This window comes from Osmia lignaria, chromosome 5 (assembly GCF_051020975.1).
Source record: "Osmia lignaria lignaria isolate PbOS001 chromosome 5, iyOsmLign1, whole genome shotgun sequence".
NCBI lineage: Eukaryota > Metazoa > Arthropoda > Insecta > Hymenoptera > Megachilidae > Osmia > Osmia lignaria.
Window position 1 is genome coordinate 8,094,249 of NC_135036.1, and position 20,519 is coordinate 8,114,767.

At 43.3% G+C, this 20,519-nt stretch overlaps 1 protein-coding gene and 1 long non-coding RNA gene across 6 annotated transcripts in view; one reads left to right on the forward strand and one right to left on the reverse strand.

Moving 5' to 3' along the window:
• Nucleotides 1–20,519, forward strand: part of sli (slit guidance ligand) — a 284,825-nt gene that overhangs the window by 165,841 nt on the left and 98,465 nt on the right. The gene's annotated exons all lie outside the window — the stretch shown is intronic.
• Nucleotides 17,586–20,140, reverse strand: LOC117604927 (uncharacterized). Of its 2 annotated transcripts, none has more exons than XR_004581532.2 (3): nucleotides 20,005–20,140; nucleotides 19,684–19,783; nucleotides 17,586–17,676 (listed from the first exon to the last, which is right to left on the reverse strand). It is a non-coding gene; the product is annotated as an uncharacterized LOC117604927 (long non-coding RNA). The 2 variants fall into 2 exon arrangements; XR_004581531.2 differs by lacking the exon at nucleotides 17,586–17,676 and adding an exon at nucleotides 19,186–19,282.

The window sequence follows — 20,519 nt, forward strand, 5'->3', positions numbered from 1 at the left end:
GAAACGTCGCGACGCGACGCGTCTGCTCGCGGGTAGAAAGTTAAGTGCGTTTCGCGAAACAGCATAGATTCCTTTGAGGCCTCGTACCGCGAGGATAAGAAAGGGTTCACTGTCCGTTTGTTTCGCTTTCTCCCTTTCCCTCCTACGATCTCTGCCCCTGGTGTCTTTCTCTAATCCTCTCTTGCACGTTTTCGCGCGGGGTGACATTCAGATCCCGAGCTCAGCCTTTAAACTCGAAGCTGCTTTCACCCCCGGCTTCGTCAGCAGAGGTGCCGTCGGCTCGGATCAAGCTTTCCGTCTGCCTTGCTCCGCTCCTTCGCCCGAGCCTACGGGGATTTTCTATTGAACAACGCGACCCCGTTGCTGCTATAAATAATCGGTGTCTTTGCTTTCTTGCGCATACCTGCCTCCCCCGCGACGATTTGTGATTTACTATTTCCAGCCTTTGTGCACGCGGGACCGCGAAGGAACTCCGAAGAATCGTTTTCGTCTAGGAAAATTTAAAAATTTCCCAGGTACTAATTTTTCAATTAACTCTGATAAATAATCGGTGTCTTTGCTTTCTTGCGCATACCTGCCTCCCCCGCGACGATTTGTGATTTACTATTTCCAGCCTTTGTGCACGTGGGACCATACGACCGCGAAGGAACCCCGAAGAATCGTTTTCGTCTAGGAAAATTTAAAAATTTCCCAGGTACTAATTTTTCAATTAACTCTGATAAATAATCGGTGTCTTTGCTTTCTTGCGCATACCTGCCTCCCCCGCGACGATTTGTGATTTACTATTTCCAGCCTTTGTGCACGCGGGACCGCGAAGAAACCCTGAAGAATCGTTTTCGTCTATGAAAATTTAAAAATTTCCCAGGTACTAATTTTCCAATTAACTCGCAATTACATAAGTATTACTATCGTAAGAATAACTCCTACAACCGAAGATTTAAAACTCCTTCCGCGAGTACCATAATTCCCGATCCCGGAGCAAACACATCAGTAATTAGCGAGCTATCCGTACACTAACCAGGCAATTATATCTCGGCAACGTCGTACGTTTCGAGCGGACAGGCTGCATTGAACGAGCGCGAACGTATGTACCGAGAGAGAAAAGTAGTTAATTCCTCTCGGTGTCCGGCTACAAAGATGGCATCCGAGAAAAATGCACTCGGCTAATCGTCGCTGAATGAACTGCCAACGCCGCCCACGGTTGTCTGTAAATAGCTGGCACACAGCGGGCGGTAATAAGCGCTTATCTTTAACGCGATAGTAAAAGAGCCGCCGTTAACGCCGCGGACAATCGCGACCCGTGAGAACGGAAGAAGTCACTCGAGGCGATCCGCCGCTCGCACCAAAGGCCTGAGGTCTTGAATACCTTTATCCCATCTGATGCTTCTTCCTCCTCTTCTTCTTCTCCAGTGCACATGTGCAGTCCACTCTCGATTGAATCGTGTTCCCATAAAAACAGCATCTTAGGAGAATGCTTTTTCTCTACTAGGAAAGACGTATACACTTCCTCGATTGAGTTCTCGCAGACGCGTCTTTTATTGCCCTCTATCCTACGCGCGGGATAATATTGCTCGATGGACAGGTGGAGAGAGATATAAATTTGAGTTACTTTTACGAACCTGTTTGATTGTTGTTAAATGATTAGAATGATTTTATAAATATTCCGGATTAGCAATTGTTTGCTTAGTTCAATTTAGCAGGGAATCGTGTTCATAACGGAAAGGAGAAAGACGATGGAAAAACAGGGCGAAAAACGAAGCAGATTCTTCTCTGGCAAAACGGTCGCGCAAATATTCAGCGCGTTATTCCGTCCGAGTGCCGGTGAACGCGTCTATGCGTCGTTTCACGGCCGGAAACTTTTTCGTCGCGGATTTGCAGGTCGCCGGATTAACTCGATTATCGCGGCAGTTAGGAATAACACGGCTTCAACGGGGGGAAAACTCGTTTACCATGAAACAAGGGGGCCTCGCGGCGCAAAAATTACAATGTATTCTCGGCTTCTTTCCCGGACGAAAGCTTTACGATACATCAGTCACTGTTAAAGCCGGGACTTCTTTCTTATCTTTCCTTGTTACAATGTAGTCCAGTAAATTCATAAATTTAGTCTATGAAAAAGAGAAATATCTGATTTTCTTGCGATGAATTTAATATTTAATATCTCTGGTACAAATTGGTATAAATTTCTGTCTTCATTTTTCTTAATCAAAGTGACACCATTAATTCAAAATTTTCCACCTCGAAGATGGTGCACTTTTTAATTAGATCTCGTCTTTCCTATTTGCAATCTCCAGAGAAAAAGCGAAAAATTTCGTACGAAAAATCAAGTTCATCGTTCTTCCGCTCGATCGTTCAGCGAGCATCCTCGAGAGCTGGAAGACCTCGGTGCAAGGACAGTCGGCTCTTCACGAGCCTCGTCGTTTCTCCTCTGCTATGTCCAAGAAAAAGAAGGAAAAAAGAGAAAGAACCGTGCCGAGGAGCACGAAATAACGGCCGTGGCCGGACCATTTGTCACTCCGCGAACGTCCCTCGCGAAGGGTCGCCAGGGATCAGAATGTATTCCAAGGAGACCACGACCAGCCAGCCTCCAATTTGGTCCGAGACGAACACAGGTAACGGCCTGTACTTCACGATACCATCTTCTCCTAATGTATTCGCTCGTTTTCTAACTCTCTTTCTCTTTTCCCTACTGTTCATCGCGTTTCTTTCCATCCCGGCCCTCCGCGGTAGCCGCCTTTTTCGTTTGAAAAAGCTTCACGCTCGATAAAACCAGTGGCCAGGAATCACGAACCCCGGCCAAATTGCCGAGGACCTTGTTCAGGACGGATCCAGAGGAGCTGACGTCCCTCTGAACCGCTTCCGGTTTACGAACCATACGATCGGTCCTTTCAAACGGTTCCAAAAGACGTCCAGCATCCCTTGATGTTTTTTGGAAGATTGATTTTAAAACATGGTGAGATGGATTATCGAAGAATCTTCTTGAGAATGATTTGAAATGATAAAGTAAATGGTGGTTGATTCTCAAGTGGCAATATCAAATCAATTATTCATCTATAATTCTAAGTGAAATGTTCTTATTTTTGTATCTGAGGGATAGATTTCATTTATTTTCTCATCAGAATTAATTCCAGCTGTTGCTATCGAAATCGATATGAAAGGATGTTAATTTAAAGAGAAACTGTGACAAGAGAAAAGGTCAAATGGTAAATATTCTAAGTAATCGACTGAGTAATGAAGAGACGAGCAACGTTTGACCTTAATTATAATTTCTCTGAAATGAGAAACGATGAAATGTCATGGAACTTTCACATTTCTGTATTTGATCGACGTCTACTGAAATTTTAAGTAACAGAAATCCTTCGGTAACTCCAAACCACCGCTCTTATATTCAACCCCAAAAAATCTCAGACGTAGTAGATAAAAGTGGCGCGTGCAATCTGCAAGCACCGCGTGATATACGAATGTTTACAATTCGTTGGAGGGTGTAAGTAAAAGGAAAGAGAGATTCGTGAACACCTGCTGCAAATCTATTTAACCTGAGCCAGGAAACATATCCGGAAAAAAGGTAGACACGTTAACGTAAAGCCACTTCGGCTTACCTGGTCTCCGAAGAAAAAGTCCTTCCTCAAATCCCTTGTCTGTTGGAAGAATTTTCCCATTACTCCTCCGCGGAGAACAGAGGGGCAGGAGAGATTGAAATAAAATTTGCAGCTCTCTTTTCCGCGCGTTTCATTAAGGGGAAAAGCAAATCAAGCCTGCGTCCGAGTCTGTTTCGTTCTCTTCGCGTACGAAGAGAAGTGGAAAGGAAAGTAACGAGGGAAAATAAGGCATGGACGGAGAAGGAGAATCCATTATGACGCGAAACTTCCTCCGCCAAGGAGGTCCATGAAAGAAGAAATGCTGGGCAGGAATTGAATAAACATGCACGAAGGAAGGCGAACGTCCTCGGTCGAAAATTAATGTCCCTGTAGAAAACGCTCGCGACGGGGGACCTTCGACCGTAGGGCAGCCCTTTAACTCCGTCGCCGAGACCTTTTTCAGGAATCCGGTCCGGAGGAACCGCAAGAACATCATCTTATTGTCTACGATCAATTTAACGTATCCGCGAGATCACAGAACTCTTGCTCTTCGGGATGAACGAAAACGGTTTCTTCCATGATAATGCGAAGAAAAAAAAGGGAAGGGTAGGTTTTCTCTTGTTCAACTACGATTGGCAAGCGAACCAAAGGAAATTCGTGTCCTCGATGCTGTTCTATGGAGCGTCATGAAAATTTATGGGGATTGAAGGGAACTTGTTCCTTCGTCCCTTTGTGGACGATGTCAAAACTATTGCGGGCTTCCTGAAATTCCTGATGATATTTCAGAGTGTTTTCAGAGGGTACTTCGTGGTTGATTGTGGCTGGCCACATGCAGGTTCGTCCTAAGAAAGGTCTATAGATTTTGGAAGAAAAAAAATTTTCAAAATGTTAATAAATTCTTGAATAATGGTGGATTTCCGAGCCATCCGATGGCCCTCGTTTCCACGAGAATCGCTCTCCGGGTGCTTATCTCGCGATTTCGTCGTCGCTCGTGCGAAAACACGAAGAACCTCGCTCCTTTCTGGCCAAATCGAATCGACTTCCGGTCCCGTGAACAGTATCATCCGCCGACGCGACGAGAATCCAAGATACGTGGAACCGTAAAGGCAACCACCGTCCCGCAATTGTGTGTGTAGGTACACGTGTGTATCGGTTAAAAGTCGTCTTTTCTTTCTGCCATACCGTTTTCCCGCTCGGCGAGATCGATACTCTCTTGGACACCGGAAGCGCAATTTATTCTTCCCTCGAAAACGACCACGTTATCGTTTCCTCCGTTCTAATTCCACTCGCGAGCCACCAAGAGGTGGGGGCTGAAAATGGGGAATGGAATTTGATTTCGGACAAAGATCAGAGAAATGGAGACACGGAATGCCCAGACGGGGATGATATATTTTCACCCTTTCATCGAGATCCTCTTTTAACCCTTTAACATGATATTCCGAGTGCATTGTTTTTATCAAATTCTTCTCTTTTTTATAATCGAAAATACCGCGTATTTTTAACCATCGTTGCATTTATGTATAGATTTTGGGGATATCGTATAACAAGTTTCCGATATCGCGAAATAAAATCATCATATTTGTATAAATTTTAAATCCCGTATGTTGTATAAAACATTTTTGAACAACACGAAATCAATTAACTATTATTCGAGAATTTTCAGTGAATTTTCATTTTTGTTCTCGATTTAAAATATTGTATCTTCTAATTTCTACCTTTATTAATTGTAAAATTTATAGTTTTTTTAAATTTAAATTCTCAGAGATTATCTTATCAATTTATACACCATTGTATCGGGAAGTAAATTCTTAAAAACCAGGAACAAGAGAAAAATAGCGAGATAAGGGTGCGATAGGGATATCCGTTTCCGATAAATAGCTTGGAAAAAAAGCTGCAGATCGCTAGAAACTTTTCCTCTCATTCTCTCCGTGGAAACATGTGTTGGAATATTTTTTTCACCATTCACGCATCCATAGAAATCTTATTTTCTGCCTAAATTTCGAGCAGTCCTTTCGTGAAACGCGTTCGACGATGGCCGTTTCGAAATTAAATTTCATTTCGCCGGCGATCATTCTGAATTCGTTTACAACGCGTAAAGCTCTGATCTGCATGCATGGAGAACTTAATTGCATCGGCCCTGGAAAACTGGACACTACGGAAAGTGGAAAATTAGGTGTGAAATTTGCAAATTTTGCCGAGCCCCCTAGGACCGTAATTCGCGCTCGAACAAATTGTAATTCTGATTGAACGGTGATTCACGGATTTTCCCAGGTTCGAGCATCGCCGAGCGGAAAAATTTCCAATTAGAGAAGCCATTAATGACGCCGCGTTGAGCCCGTAATGACGGTTTTCGACAATACTGCGAACGATTAGACAGAAGCGCGGACAGATTGGGAAAATTTTGAGTTTCATTCGTTTTCCGATTACGCAAGTTGATTGTATACGTTGTTAATCATTTGATAGCATCGTTAAATGTAATTAAGATATTTATTTAACATTTCATCCATATAATTGCCATACCACTTCAAAATTCCCAATAAATAACAAAACAACGCTCGAAAATTCCTATTAAAACATGTCGTACTAGACAAGAGCATGTTCCCTATAACAATGAACGCGCGAAGCTATAATTCATCCCCGAAGAACAAAGCATCCCCCGTTCCGAAAGATAAACTTCACCTTCAACCACGGGACCTCATATAGTCCCATGGAAATCGCTCATCCGCCCACGCGACGTCCCATATTCACCCTATTCTCACCCCGTATAGCGAACCGCAGTGAAACCATGGAAGGACGTCGAAGAGGTTGCAGCATCTGCGCGACAGCCGAGTGACGTGCAGGGTAGATATAAATCTGTCGAAATTAATTAGAGTAGGTAAGCCGCAATTTAGCGTTGCGCCAAGACAAAGTTGTCCCTCTCCTGTTTCGCTGAGGGTGGCTCCGCTCGGCTAGGACCGACGGTTCAAGAGTGTGGGTGGGGGTTACTCTTAGCCGTTCTGCAGTATAATATCCCTTATTAGAGCACGCCTGGCAGAAACTGCGGAACGTGGATATCGGGATAGGAACAGGAGAAACGTCGACGGCGGGGAGGGTACGGTTGACGGCGGTTTACTTGGCAAGTCAAACATCCTACAGCCTGCAATATCCTGCCCGGCCAGGCCTGTAAGATCCCGTTAAGGCTGAATCGAACGCACCGGGATCCCCTCGGCACCCTCCTAGCGCAGCCCGTCTACAGGCAGCCTCCAGGCTTTGCCGTTCTGACCACATCAAATGGACCCGGCCGTCTCTCGGTATGCAAAGTATGCTCGTTGCGAGAAGTTTGCTTGGCTGTACGACCATCGACAGCTGGCTCCGCGTGATTAGAGCTACCAGGTGACGCGACCACCGTGCAAACCGATCGATCCCCCTGAATCATCGACTCCTTGTGTAACACCATGTTCGAGACCGATGTCTTATTAACAGTGAGACTCGTATTTGATACTATAGAAACATTCGCGACAGCTTTCTCGCGAGTCCCCGTTTAACATTTTGATGAATGACGAGGATGCTAATTAAAATTTGAAAGTGTACGCGCGAAGTTTACTCAGGCAGCTGGCAGCTTATAACGCTAACTCGCTGCAAAATGGACAAATTTGTTAGACGAAGGTGCGGCGTCGAAACGTTGGAAGAAAGAAAAGGCGACGATTGAAGAGCTGCCTGCAGCACGTTCGCACGTAGCCGGGCGTCGAGACGTCTGAAGACGCTGGTCGCGCGAGTCGGTGCTGGCAGAGAGGAATTTTGAAGCGTCTTCGAGTCGGTAAGAAACAGAACGCGAGACCGTGTATCGAGGAACGCTCGTTGCCACGATCTTTCGTTCGTTCACGTCGACGGAGGCACGTGTTTTCACAGCAAACATCGCGAAGAAGCATCTCCGTGTAACAGCGAAACGAGCAACAAGGCTGCCCGTTTGATTCTCTTTTCCTCCCTCAGGCCCTCTTGTTCTCTTCCTCCAGCCTGCTTCCAAGCGATTGCTCCCTCCGAAAGAGAAAAAGCAAACGTACAAGGGGGTTGAACGGGCAGGATTAGGTTCCAGACTCGGGGGCTGGGTAAAAGTATGGGACTGGAGACTCATTAAGTGCATGGAATGATGTTCGGGGAAGGTTTACTGGAAAACAAGGCGATATATCCAGTCTGATGGAGGCTTTAAGGGGTGAAGGATTGGAAAGTTTTGGTTGAAAATACTATTTTATGCAATTATATGTACACACTTTATTATCGTATTGATACACTGATAAATTGATTTAATTCTCAAGCTTATTCTAGACGAACGGGTTGAATACAGAGAGCGAGAGGATACGGAGGGGGTAAACGAAGACATTTTCCAAACGAAACATTTTCTGAGAGCATGGTCGACACGACCGAGTACACCGACTTAATTCGATTCGCGTTAATTGACGGTTTCTAACGAACGCCTACCCCCCTCCTTAGCCTCCGTCACTTCCACCCCTAGCCAGCTCCCAGCCCCTCCTCCGCGATAGCCGCATTGCAGCTGCAGCCTCGCAATTTGCAAACGCGGAAAATCCTCTGCGGATGGCTCGATCCCACCGGCGGATTTCTCCGGCCGCTTGAATATGAATAAACTAAAATGCAACTTCTCTGTTCCACCCTCTGGTCTCGTTCCGCACCCAGCGTCGACCAGCCGCCAGGAATTCCTTTCTTTCCGTCCCTCCCCCTCCTCGTCTCTCTCGCGGCTGCACCCAGAACTCGTTACGCTAGTTATGCATTCGCTGAGAGAGACACAGAGGGGAGGGGACGAAAGCGATAATTAAAGGAGAGAAGTCGACGATGATGCGAGAAGCTTTCGCTAGGGAGAATTCTAAGGGTCGACGGGTCTTTTAATGTTCTTCTTGGCGTCGAAGGGTGTTCGACACTCGTCCCCCTCCTCCACTCGTACCGTTTCCTTTGAAGGATCGATCGATGTCACGGGGGTGAGTATGATTTTGACGGCTGTTGAACACCGTTTCGAGATGTTAAGAAATATGGTCTCGCGTTTCGAAGGGTATTTCTTTTCATGGGAATCAATTGCTTTGCTGCTGGGAATACAATCGCGGATGAAAGACGGGAACGAAGTTTCATTGCTTCTCGAGGAAGTAGATTCTACCTGGATTTTTATGACGTTTAAGAGAGGACCTTTTGTGGGTGAAGGAGAAAATTATTAAAGAGACTTTTTAGTAGCATAACAACGCGAACTTACGACTATCGTTTTTTAAATTTAAACTCTCCGTTTGTCTCCCCTCGCGAACGTATTAAGATGAATATTTTTGGAACAAGGTTCTTCCTTTTTTTTCGGGAGAACGCACGAATGGTAGGACGGTTCGCGAAATCGAGGCTAATTCCTCTCGTTAACGACCACCGTGCTCGTTCCTCCGCCCCGTTGGCTCGTGTTTTCTCCGTACACGTCGATGAATCCACCCACGATCGAACACGAAACACGCACTTTGCGTCCCCTGTAGCCTGGCGGACTGGTTCAGGACCCCGATACACCGTTTCCTTTCAGCGAACGAGCCGCATGCAGGACACTGATTGCAATAAATTGCCATGCGTTCGGTTCGCGTGTCGCGACGCGCTCCAGGGGTGGCGTCCCTTCCCTCCCCCTACCGACGGTCGATACTGCCTTCTCTGCCGGATTCAATTTGCCGAAATTATCCTTTTCTTGTTCGAAAAGTAATTTCATAGAACGACGGATCGATAATTGCCGAGGCTCCGCGGCGGTACGCCAGGTTTTAGGTAAATGCAACGCTGATTGCGGTAAGTTCATTAACCCTTCGCCAGGGGTGTGTATAAAATTGCTACTCTTGCTTACCACCCTCTGTGCCTGCCGAAAAGGGTAGTTCGGAGGCACCCAGTCGGGGATCGTCGAATTGACGCATACCAAAGGGTTGCCCTATGTCCATGAAAACGAATTTTAACTGTTAGAAAAATAAGCAACTTTTTAACGAGTCTCTCCTTCTTTTATATTATTTTTTCTAAGAAATCTCGAAGAAACGAAAGAACGATTCTTGCATCATCCTCTGAAAGAAATCTCAATATAAAAGTACTGGTACTTCAATATTGGAGTACCGATTCCTACTGAAGTACCATTTCAAAATACTTCCTCCTCGATTGGAAAAGAAGTTTCGAACGGTCAATAAACGTCCCACGCGAACGTCGGTCGACGATGATTTTCGACCGGTCACGTAGAAATAGAGGCACGGGTTGATCGAAAGTTTCCTGGACGGGCCGTAGCTCGGGGTTACCATGGCATTAACAAATATGTTAAACGGCGAAACACGAGTCGTCGGTGTAATTGCTCGCGAAGAGAAATGGCCAGTGACAAGGCGAAGAGTAAAGTAAATACATCCCGTCTGTTCGTTCAAACAGCGGCCCGGTTAGCTCGTCAAACAGCCAAGACATGGACTACTTTGTATAAATACCGCTGCGAACACCGGTTCATGCAGTTCATCGCGGGCTAATCTGTTTGCGTTACATTGTTTTAGTTCACGCTAAGCTCATTTACATTGGATGGTTTCATTTTTTTTTTGCTCGTCGGAAACGCTGCCGTCCGATGGCTGTGTCTCTTGGACGGCTTTTCTTGGCGGTGTTTGACTTTTAACAGCTGACAATCCTAACAGTCAGCTCCCTGTTCCAGAAAATATTTTTACACGGTGCTAATTGGAACGGTGGAAGAAAAGAATTTGATTTTATTCTGGTTTTAAGAATTCTTCGTCTAGGAATAGGAAAGAAGCAGGTTTCGTTTGAAATTCTTCTTTTACACCTGCCTCCTCGCAGTTCATCCCGAGGGACAGGAAGGTGTATCGTTGTCGAAACAAAGCTTGTCGTTCGGGACAGCGGCGGCCGCGTTTTATCACGGAATCAGGAGACTTGTTGAATCTTGGAAAGGGTCCACGGAGCAACAGAAACGGTAAGGCAAGGCGAGACGGGGATGGCCATAAATTGCGTGGTTTGATAACTTTGATACAACGTCGGTTGGCTCGTGTTCCGTATTTTTAGGATAACCGTGTTCTCTCGCGTGAACGCGCGATCCTGGTGAGCACCACGAAGAGAAAACACGAGTCTAATCGCATTATGATCTGGTACACGGGCTTCGCCACTTCCGAATACGTGTTCTGGCATTAAATCGTTAAGCGGCTTACACAACGCTTCCCTCGATGCTCTTGAGAAGCGTTATTTGTTTTCAACCGTTTTCAAAATAATACCGACGTGTTTAGATATTATCCAAGTGTTTCGTGTTATTCCATACCGTTTGCAAAGGTTAACCAAGAAACCGAAGTATACTTTTCCTTGAAATTTCATCATTTCATTATTTTTAACAAAATTGAATTAAATAATAAATTTGAAAAAGAAAAGTCTAAGGGTGGGTAAGAATTTACATTTTATAGTAGAAGTAGAAAATCTAAGGAGAATCTAATTAAATGCTAATCTGCTGTTCCCTATTAGCTCGAAATAGCAATATCAGCAGGAAACTGAACAGTGTTAACGATCTAGATGTTGAACAGCTTGAGACGACACGCGAGTATCTTTTTCTGGCCGCAAACGGGACACGGTTGCCAGGCGTAATCATGCGAAGAGATAACGTTCAGTGTGACACAGCTATTTTCCGTAAATGATCACTGTCATTACGTATAAAATCCCTGTATCGACGTGGACACTTGAGCAACGCGTTACTTGCAATTAACCGTCCGTTAGTTCCGCCCAATAAACTCAACACGGTTCGACATATTTCCACGCTCGATAAATGTTTCGTCACTTAACGAGAATTATTCATCCGGGGCCACCTATGGCTTTCGAAAAGTTGCAAATCAAGATTCATGACAAAGGATAACGATTCCTGGTGGTTAGAGATAGAATAGAATTTCTTTTCTAAATTTTTATAAAAATTAGAAAAAGGAATGGTAAAGGACGTTGAAAATTTTCAATAAAAAAATGGAAGAGAGTCGAAGTCTTGAAACTATGATATACATATATCAGTGCAATCTCATTACGACCCTACTCTCGGTTATCACCCTCTTGAACGTCCTTATTTTCGCATCATAACTTCCCTAACCCGGATCGAACCACGTTCGATAGCAACACACCTCGATAATACCACCAAAGAAACATATCCAATATCGTGCTAGTAAATTGCGAGCTATCTCGTTTCATGCATTAGCCAGCTAGCTTATCCCATTCTCTAGGAAGACCACCTATTGCTCTCCCTTTGAATTCGCATTCGAAATAGCAAAGGAATCAACGAGAATCGCGCTGCGAGCCGGGACATCGTTTAACCCATACCAGACTGGGCTCCCCAGGTGTTGGAATTTATCTTTCTCATTATACCATGATTCTATAGTTATCGCATTATTTTTATTTTATAAAATTTTTATTTCGAATTCAAATTAATATCGAAGCAAAGAAAATAATCTTTCTCGTTATACCATGATTCTATAATTATCGCTTTAATTAGATTTTAATATCTTTATTTGAAATGCAAATTAATATCGAGACGCAGCAGGTGCATCGTCAGTGTCAAACACGTTAATACAGCTAATTTCTTGTAATCCACTTAAAACGCCAAGGGGGTGCCCAGTCTACTTTGCTCGATTTTCCTCGTGCAGTCGCGTTAAAGCCGGCGAGAGGGATAAGAGGCGGATGGCGGGAAAATTCAGCAGGTACGGTCGCGTTTGTTCGCGGGGTTATTCTGCATCCACGCGTCCCTGTGGCTTACAAGCGGATAAATGCTGTCATTCAACTCTGGCCCTTCAATGTAATTCACCGAGTCTGCCGCGATCCTGCCAGTCTGTCGGCCGTCGTTGCACCCTCTTCCCCCGTCTCGAACCGCTTTTCACAGGATATCATTCACGCCTGTCCCGCTGACAGCGAAAGAAGAGGGCATTCGTAGGACTTGCAAGAAATTTACGCGAAGCGAACGTAACGAGAGCTGCGTTTTGTTTCATCGGCGGATATTATCGCGAAAATCTCGGCTTTTACTCGTCGCGATTGTCTTCACGGTTCCCTGGAAAATCGGCTTTCAACCCCCCATAAGTTCCGTGAATAATCGCGAACGATTGTTCGATTTCTCGAATAATTAAATCGTTCGGCAATTGAATTAATGGGCCGAGGGCGCGTCTCATTGTGTTCCACCATCGGTATGTTAAATTGAAAAATTCAACCCTCGTATGTACTTGAAAATTCTTAGTGTTGTTTTCACCCGGTTCCGGTGTGTAAACGGTAGAAAATTCGTCCAGCATTGAAACGTGTTAAGGATTCATAACGTGGAAAAAGGGGTTTGCGGCGAGGCTGAGGGAAATTCACGGGACATCGAGGGAAAGGAGACTCTCTATGGGAGGCTGGACCTCCGCGAGAATAGCGCGATGGATATTTAATGACGGCATTCTTCGTTCGTTGAATTAGTGATCGTGTTTGAGCGCGGGGATCGGCCTCGCTTTCGCTGGGAAAGTTCGAAAATATTGGGTTGGAAATCGTGTAAATCGTCGGCTTGGTAAATATACGGACTTTCATTTGGAGAGAGCCTCGAGGACGATCGCGGTCGGTGATAGTAGATTTTTAATGATCTGCGACCAAGGCTTCGCCCGAAAGGGTTGGAATATCTTCTAAAATAATCTTCTCTGACATATCACGTGTTTCTGATTTATCGAATCAAACGGCAAGCTTTTTCATTATTTCCGTAGAATCCTGGGGACCGTAATAGCCATTGGAAAAGAATTGATCAAAGAGGACGCGAATGACAAACAGAAAAGTATATTCTCATTTGCTGGAATATTCCAATATTCCTTCACTTTCAGGTCGTACCGACTAACCGTTACAGGCGTATGAACTGTATGAAAAAAAAAGAGAAAAAGAGAGACAAACAAACGAAGCCTCAATCGTCCTAGTTTCGCTAAACCGTAGCCTCGATATTCAACTAATTCCGCGGCTCCCCGGTATCGCTGCAATATTCCGGCTTAATTGCAGCGTCTCTTGCAATTCGAAAAGCATTGTTTGTCGTCGATCGAGCCCCGATTCGATCGAGCCGCGGCTGTTTGCCGGCTAGATTTTTAATTACGCCGACGACAGTGGTTTCACGGACAGCCGGAACGAACAAAATTCATCCGCTGTTCTCCACGGACGACTATTCGATCCGTTAATCGTTCGTAGAATCTTTTTTTCTTTCCGTGCTATTAATTTAAATGCATACGTGACATAAATATTGCAAAAGGTTAGAAGTGAAAGGAAGAATTTTTCTAATTTACATTACCAGGTATAAATAAATCATATCGGACGTAATAAATACTCTGCAATATTGCGAAACGTATATATTCAGTGACACATAAAATATAAAAAATATTTTCATATTTTCTGTTCATAAATCACTGTCACAGAAAATTGTATATTTAAAAAAAAATATATTTTTATTAAATCATCATACAAAAAATATTTACAATAATTATACATTTTACCATAAATTTACAATGTACAAGATCCTGAAATGGTGTCAGGAATATATCATCGGATCCTCCTGTACTTGTCCCGCTCTAAATAACGTGCCACCGGAAGCAATAAAAGGAAAGGCTTCGCGGGTGCGTCGCGAATCGTCGGTGTATCGTCGATGGTCCCTGGGTCCGTCTGCTCGATTATCGTTTCAAATGAAGAACCGAATGAAGCAGGCTCGGTAAGTGCGACCGCGTGGGCGGTTGTATAAATACCACCTTGGCCCTCTCGCTCGTAAGTCGGTTCCCGGTCTGCGTGTCTGAGGAAGGCACGCGTATAAAGGCGGGTAAAAAGAGGACCCGCGACTGATGGTCGAGGGAGAAAGCAAGATGAAAAATAAACGCGAAAGAAAGTAAGAAGAAGAGGGTCTCGAAGGAAGAGACACACGTGGAACGAAACCGGTGGATGTCGAGACACCCTGGCCACAGAGACGAATTAATGGCTGGCCTTCTCTCAAACGGGAGGACAATTATCCGGGGAATTTTATTTAGCTGCCAAGGCTTCTTCCCGCCGTCAAAATATTTCCAGTTTCCTCGATGATCGACCGCCCACCCTACTCGTCTTCTCTCTTTTTTTTTTCTCAACTCCTTCCCTCAATGGCTTCCAGCCAAGTCTCTCTTATTCCGTTTCTCCTTCCTTTTTGCCTCGCGGTTTCTTCTCGGATTATACTCGGCCCTGGGAAATGTATCGCACGGCTGACAACTACATTTTTCGACACGCGCTTCTTTCGCGGCGAATAATGGGACTGGAGGGATCGAGACGTCTCCTCGAGACCGCGATGGGATTGCGGATGAAACGATGATGGGAGATTTATTTCGGATTAAAAAAGAGATACAGTTCGAACGGGGGTGTTGAGCGAACGTTGATTGAGATTGCGTTTGAAATTTAGCTTGATATCTTAAGCTCCGCTTTCCGATAACCTTCTTTTCCTCAGCAGTAATATCATTTATTTATTTAATCGAAATCCTTCAGGCTTGTACGGTTGAAATAAAAATCTGTCGATTCAATTTCAGAAATTTTGAATGAAATAAGAATGCGACCGTCCGTGAAAGAAAGCAAACATCAATCCCCGCGTCGAGTTGGTAGTCGGATGCAAATGAGCGAGCGTCGTCGACGAGACGATCGCGTATCACAATGGATTTAATTTCGCTGGTGTCCGGTGGCATCGTCTCGTAATTGCGTTTACCGATGTAAAGCTGCTGCCATCGACGAGGATCCGAGGCGACGTTCGAAGAAAAGCGTAAACGCGTGGGTGATGGGCATAGCGCGGTGGGCGTACGTTCCGGTGGGCGTCGCGTTGTTAGCCGAGTTAATGACGAGGAAACGTACCGTGTCGCCGCGAAAGTCGAAAGGTAAGAAGCCGATATTACGTATAGAGAGTTGACAAGCCGCGGATCCACGAAACACATCGTGGACGTTAAGAAGAGCGCGGTTGCATGCTTGAATAATAGCTCGGCAATGATGGCCACGTCCTGCGGAATTTCTATTGTCGCGAACGCGTGTCCGGCAGGCTTAATGATTTAATGCTCATTGTTGCTCCTCCTTGTGATTATGCCTGGCCATTGTATCACGAGCTGCTAGAGGAAAGTGTAGCAGGGAATGGGCTCGGAGATCCTGGAATTTGGTAGTTAATTATGTTTCTCATACGGAGAACTACCCAAGTGTTACACTCACTTATTAATAAAAATTTGCCAGCTTGTAGAGCTCATCGAGCTGAACACGCCTATACCCCCTTTTGGGGGCAGACGGCTAATTGTTTAAAAGATATTAACAATTACAGTTAGTTACTCCTTACATTATGAAGTATGACAAATTCACACATACAACTCGCAATTTAGAGATTCACGGTTCAAATCCTTGGTTCCCAACATTTTTTTTTGTTTTTAATGATAATTCGTCTCTTTTTAAATAATTATTACATAAAAATTATCATAAAAAAAGAAAAAAAAAATTTTTGGGAACCGAGGATTTGAACCGAGGACCTTCAGATTGCGAGTCATGTGTTTAACCACGGAGCGGATCCATGACTAGCAATCTGAAGGTCCTCGGTTCAAATCCTCAGTTCCCAAAAATTTTTTTTTTTTTTTTATGATAATTTTTATGTAATAGTATTCAGAAAGAGACGAATTATTGACATACTTCAGAATGTAAGGAGTAACTAAGTGTAATTGTTAATATCTTTTAAACAATTGTAGTTCCCCTTGTCAGTAAAATTGATGATTTATTTAAGGAACTATAATTTGCTACTGATAATTTACATTTTTAAATCCTCAGCCTAAAAGGGGTATATTTTTCAAAATTCTATTGTACAGCTTTCAATTTATGTTACTAGCATTTAAAATTTTTGTTAATTAAAGAAACCACCCCTGGAATATATTCTATTATCGCAATCAAGTATTCATAAAATCCCCTCTTCGACGCCTTCTGCCAGGAGGTCTGTCCAGACCCCGAAGAGATCGAAAACGAAATTATACGAGTCGCGAAGGGTCTCTATTCTTCGCGTGCATCAACAGAATCTTCCTCATTGTCTGATCGCATCGGAATATCCTGACAATAGGTCCGCAGAGTCGCGTCGACGTTATCAACCCCCCGCGTGAACGTCGCCACCCTTACAACCGGATTCTCCGGCGTTTGATCAACTCTCTCGATACAGACCGATCGCTCGTAAGCACGTCCGTTATTGTCCCGCGTACGTCAGTCAGATGGTATTCGATTATCGAATCCCCCCGGGAGAGCTTGCCAGCTGCAGAACGGTTCCGTCTTACTTATTCATCGCGCATTTACTTAGGAGGCCAGGATCGAACTGCTCCTTCGAGATACCCCTGGCTTTTACGATTTCAAGTACTTACGACTCGCTTAAACGGACAGGCCCGTTTCCCCCCTTTCGAGCCTGTCTTTCGTACAGCGCGTTGGATGATTCTTGAGAGATTAAATGGGTCAGAAAGGTCGGACTGCTCGTCGCGAGCCAGCCTGCGTTTTACGATTGTCGTTCGGCCAGGCTGTTTTTAATTGGCCATGATGGGTTTTGGATGCTGGCCAGAAATTGATAAATTAATCGCAGGACTACGGGTCAGTTATATAGACTTTCTTAGAATTGTAATCTTTGAGTTATTAAGATCGTTAATTTTGAAATTGTTTCTTAAATTTATTATTTCCTCTATTTATATATTATTGCCTAAGTAGGAAACATTTATTTCAATATATTTCACTTAGGATATAATCGAATGAATATAAGTCACGTATTCACCCTTAAGATTTACTGAAACTACCCCCCGAATTGTAGCAAGCACTTTGAAACGATGAAAAGGCAAGCTCCACCCACCCTTGGCCAATTTTTCAAATAGAGAAGTTAGTAGAATTACTGGAACCGGTCCGAAATGGACGAGAAGGCGGGTAAACTCCAACCTATCAAGATATGTCCGCGCGTGAAAGCGTGCACGAACGACGGGATACATCTTTCATGGATATTTTTCGATAAAGTTATCAATTATTGAGCGGGACGTACGTGAGCAGAAGGTGGATCAGGCTGGCTTCTTCCGCTCGAAAATTTCCCGTTCCAGGGAAGTTCGTTGAATTTCCTTGGCCCATCGCGTGCCTGTCGACGTTGAAGAATTACAATCCAGCCAGGGATGAGAGGAAGTTTACGCTAACAGTTTGCGAAAGAGTTTTTAAGTTGTCGCGAACCACCCTCCGTTTACCCCTTCCGTTATTGTTATACCCCCGTTGTTAGCTCGATACGCTGTTATTAATTTTATCCTTCAGCTTGAAAAGCTTTGCTTCTATTTTTAATATTTACAGTGTTATGAAAGTATCGTTAAAAAAATATCAAAGGTTTCATGAATTGAATTATGAATATGGGACTTTTTCCTTAGATTTTCATTTTCCTCGCGAGTGTACATCCCATTTATCTTAGCAATCTAAATTACTAGTCAGTTATTAGTCGTTAAATTAAACTAACTAACAACACATCGAATTTGCATTTACACGATATTCCAATCGCTTTAAATGAGACGTAACAATAAATTATTTGCTCAAGCGTAAGCAAGCTCCCGATCACGATCGATACGAAATTATTAATTTCCGATCTAGCCGCACGTTCGTTTCTATATTTCATAATAAATACGTGTGTCAAGAGGCAGAATAAATGATACGAACGGTGCAGGAGAATTTGCATTTAAACAACATTTATATCGCGCGAAACACTTGGTCTCGGGTTATAAAACTGTGAGGAAATTTCAATCGAATGAAATTGATATCGAATTAACCCCTCTGCTAACGTGTAATAACGATATTCAATTTACCACTTGGTATTATTAAAAATAACTAAAGGGAAAGTGTAAATTATCAGTAAACAGTAGTTTGCATTTAAACGACATTGTAAATTGTTGAAACGAGTTTCGTTTTCCAAGCAGGTTTCATTGGATTCTTAAAAAATCGCTCGCGAATACCAAATAGAGGGTCCACTTTTCACCCAGTTGGCGAATAATAAAAAATCAACGGTTGATCGATCGTTCATACGAGATTTCCCAGAGTCTGGCACGCGTATTTTTCCAGCTTCGACACCGAAATAAATTATAGACTCCGTGACACGTTCGTGCACACACACGGGCATCGTGTACGTTCGCTCATAAACGACACCGTAAAATGTTCTGCAACGTTTGTCGTCACCGCTAATGAAGGTGCACGCGTGCGGACAAGTCGCCACCGAAGGATAATTAATGGACACTGCAATTATACGGTGGACCGGTTATCGAGTTTTCTTCCTGATGCGATAAAGCATCGATCAGGTAAGGAAAATCGATCCAACACACGCACGGTGTTTCGTTATTATTCAACTCGGATGGTTATAAAATTATAGAGCTTAGGATAGAACTATAATTCGTTCGAAATAATCATTGGCATTTAGTTTATTATTAATTAAAGCGTAACGAAAAATCGAGGCCAAGAATTTTTTAATAAATCAATATAAATGAACCACGAGAAGATATATAACGTTGAATATTTACTTCGAAACGATTCCATTAAATTCTGCCGTTTGCTGATCCTCGATAACAGATTGCGAATTAAAGAAAGATAATAAAAAACAGAAATATACGGGATGAAACGTTAATTGTATTTATCTGGAAATCGATGCATACGCAATACGGGACACCGGGATGATGCAGCGGGGGTTGGAAGTGGCGAAGGTAGTCGAGGGTGGTCTGGAAAATCGTGGTTACGCGTATCGAAGGTAATACGGAATTGATAAGCGCGTCGATTTACGTTAAGTACACTTTTGATGCGTCGATAAAATATTTAAACGGGCTCTCCCTGATAAATGTCGAACGTTGATTGGATTTTGATTACACTTGTGCGAGCAATTCCGCGTGCCCGTGCAAATAACGCGTCGCGAGAGCCGCACTTTTTGCGCTCGCTTTTGCACGGACAAGCGGAAAATAATACGCGTAACGGAACGAGAGGAAATGGCGATGGGCTGCTGGAATTTGGCTGCAGGGTTGGGTAAAAAATAAAAAAGAAAAATTAGCAGATTTATTTCATTCCACCCCTTTTTGATGGGAGTTTAAGCAGAGGACTTAACTTGTAGTGAATTGAATCAGCTTACGCTCTTAATCCTAGGCTTCTCTTGAAATTCATCTTAATTAAACGTAATTTGGCTTTAGTTTTCGGGTTAACTTCAATTCACTTGGCTTTTCGAAGTGGATCTTAGAAAAGATATACATATTTTGATTAAGTCTAACATTAGCCTGTGTTAATTTGAAGAATTTTATTCAAAGAATTGGTTTTAAAAATGAAACACAAATTTCAAATTTTATATTGATATTTATTTATTAAATTTAGGATCTTAGAATTGTTCTAACTTCACTGAATAAAATTCAATAGGAAAGGAAAGGAAAATCTGATTGATAATCTCCATAGTAATCACCTTGTAAATTTAATTTATAAGGATTAAAGTATAATTAATCCGAACTTAATTCGTAATTGAGCCAGAGTTAGGTTACATTGATTTCAAGCTAACATGTAGATTTCAGCTAGGCCAAAGCTAGTCATAGCCGGACCTCAAACTCGATCTAACTTAGAGCTCACAACTTGAAATTAGTCTAAACTCTCGAGTTAATTTGTGCTAATTTGAACCTGTCGCGGACTTGATCAAATGTAAACCCGGATTAGAGGCAATTCTGCGTTTAATCCCTTGAATTTAGCGTAGATCCAACTCAAAATTGAACTGCACCGTATCGAATCTTAATCGGAATCGAATCTAACATTAACCAACTGATAATCAAACTTCACCGATAGAAAAAAATTGTTAAATTATACAATATTATTTGTATCTTTATTTGCGATTCGATTAAACTCTAACCCTCGGTATGAACGAAGGATCGATGATCAGTTTACCTAGTAGTATTAGTCGAGCATACAGCCGGTAAATACGAACGAATT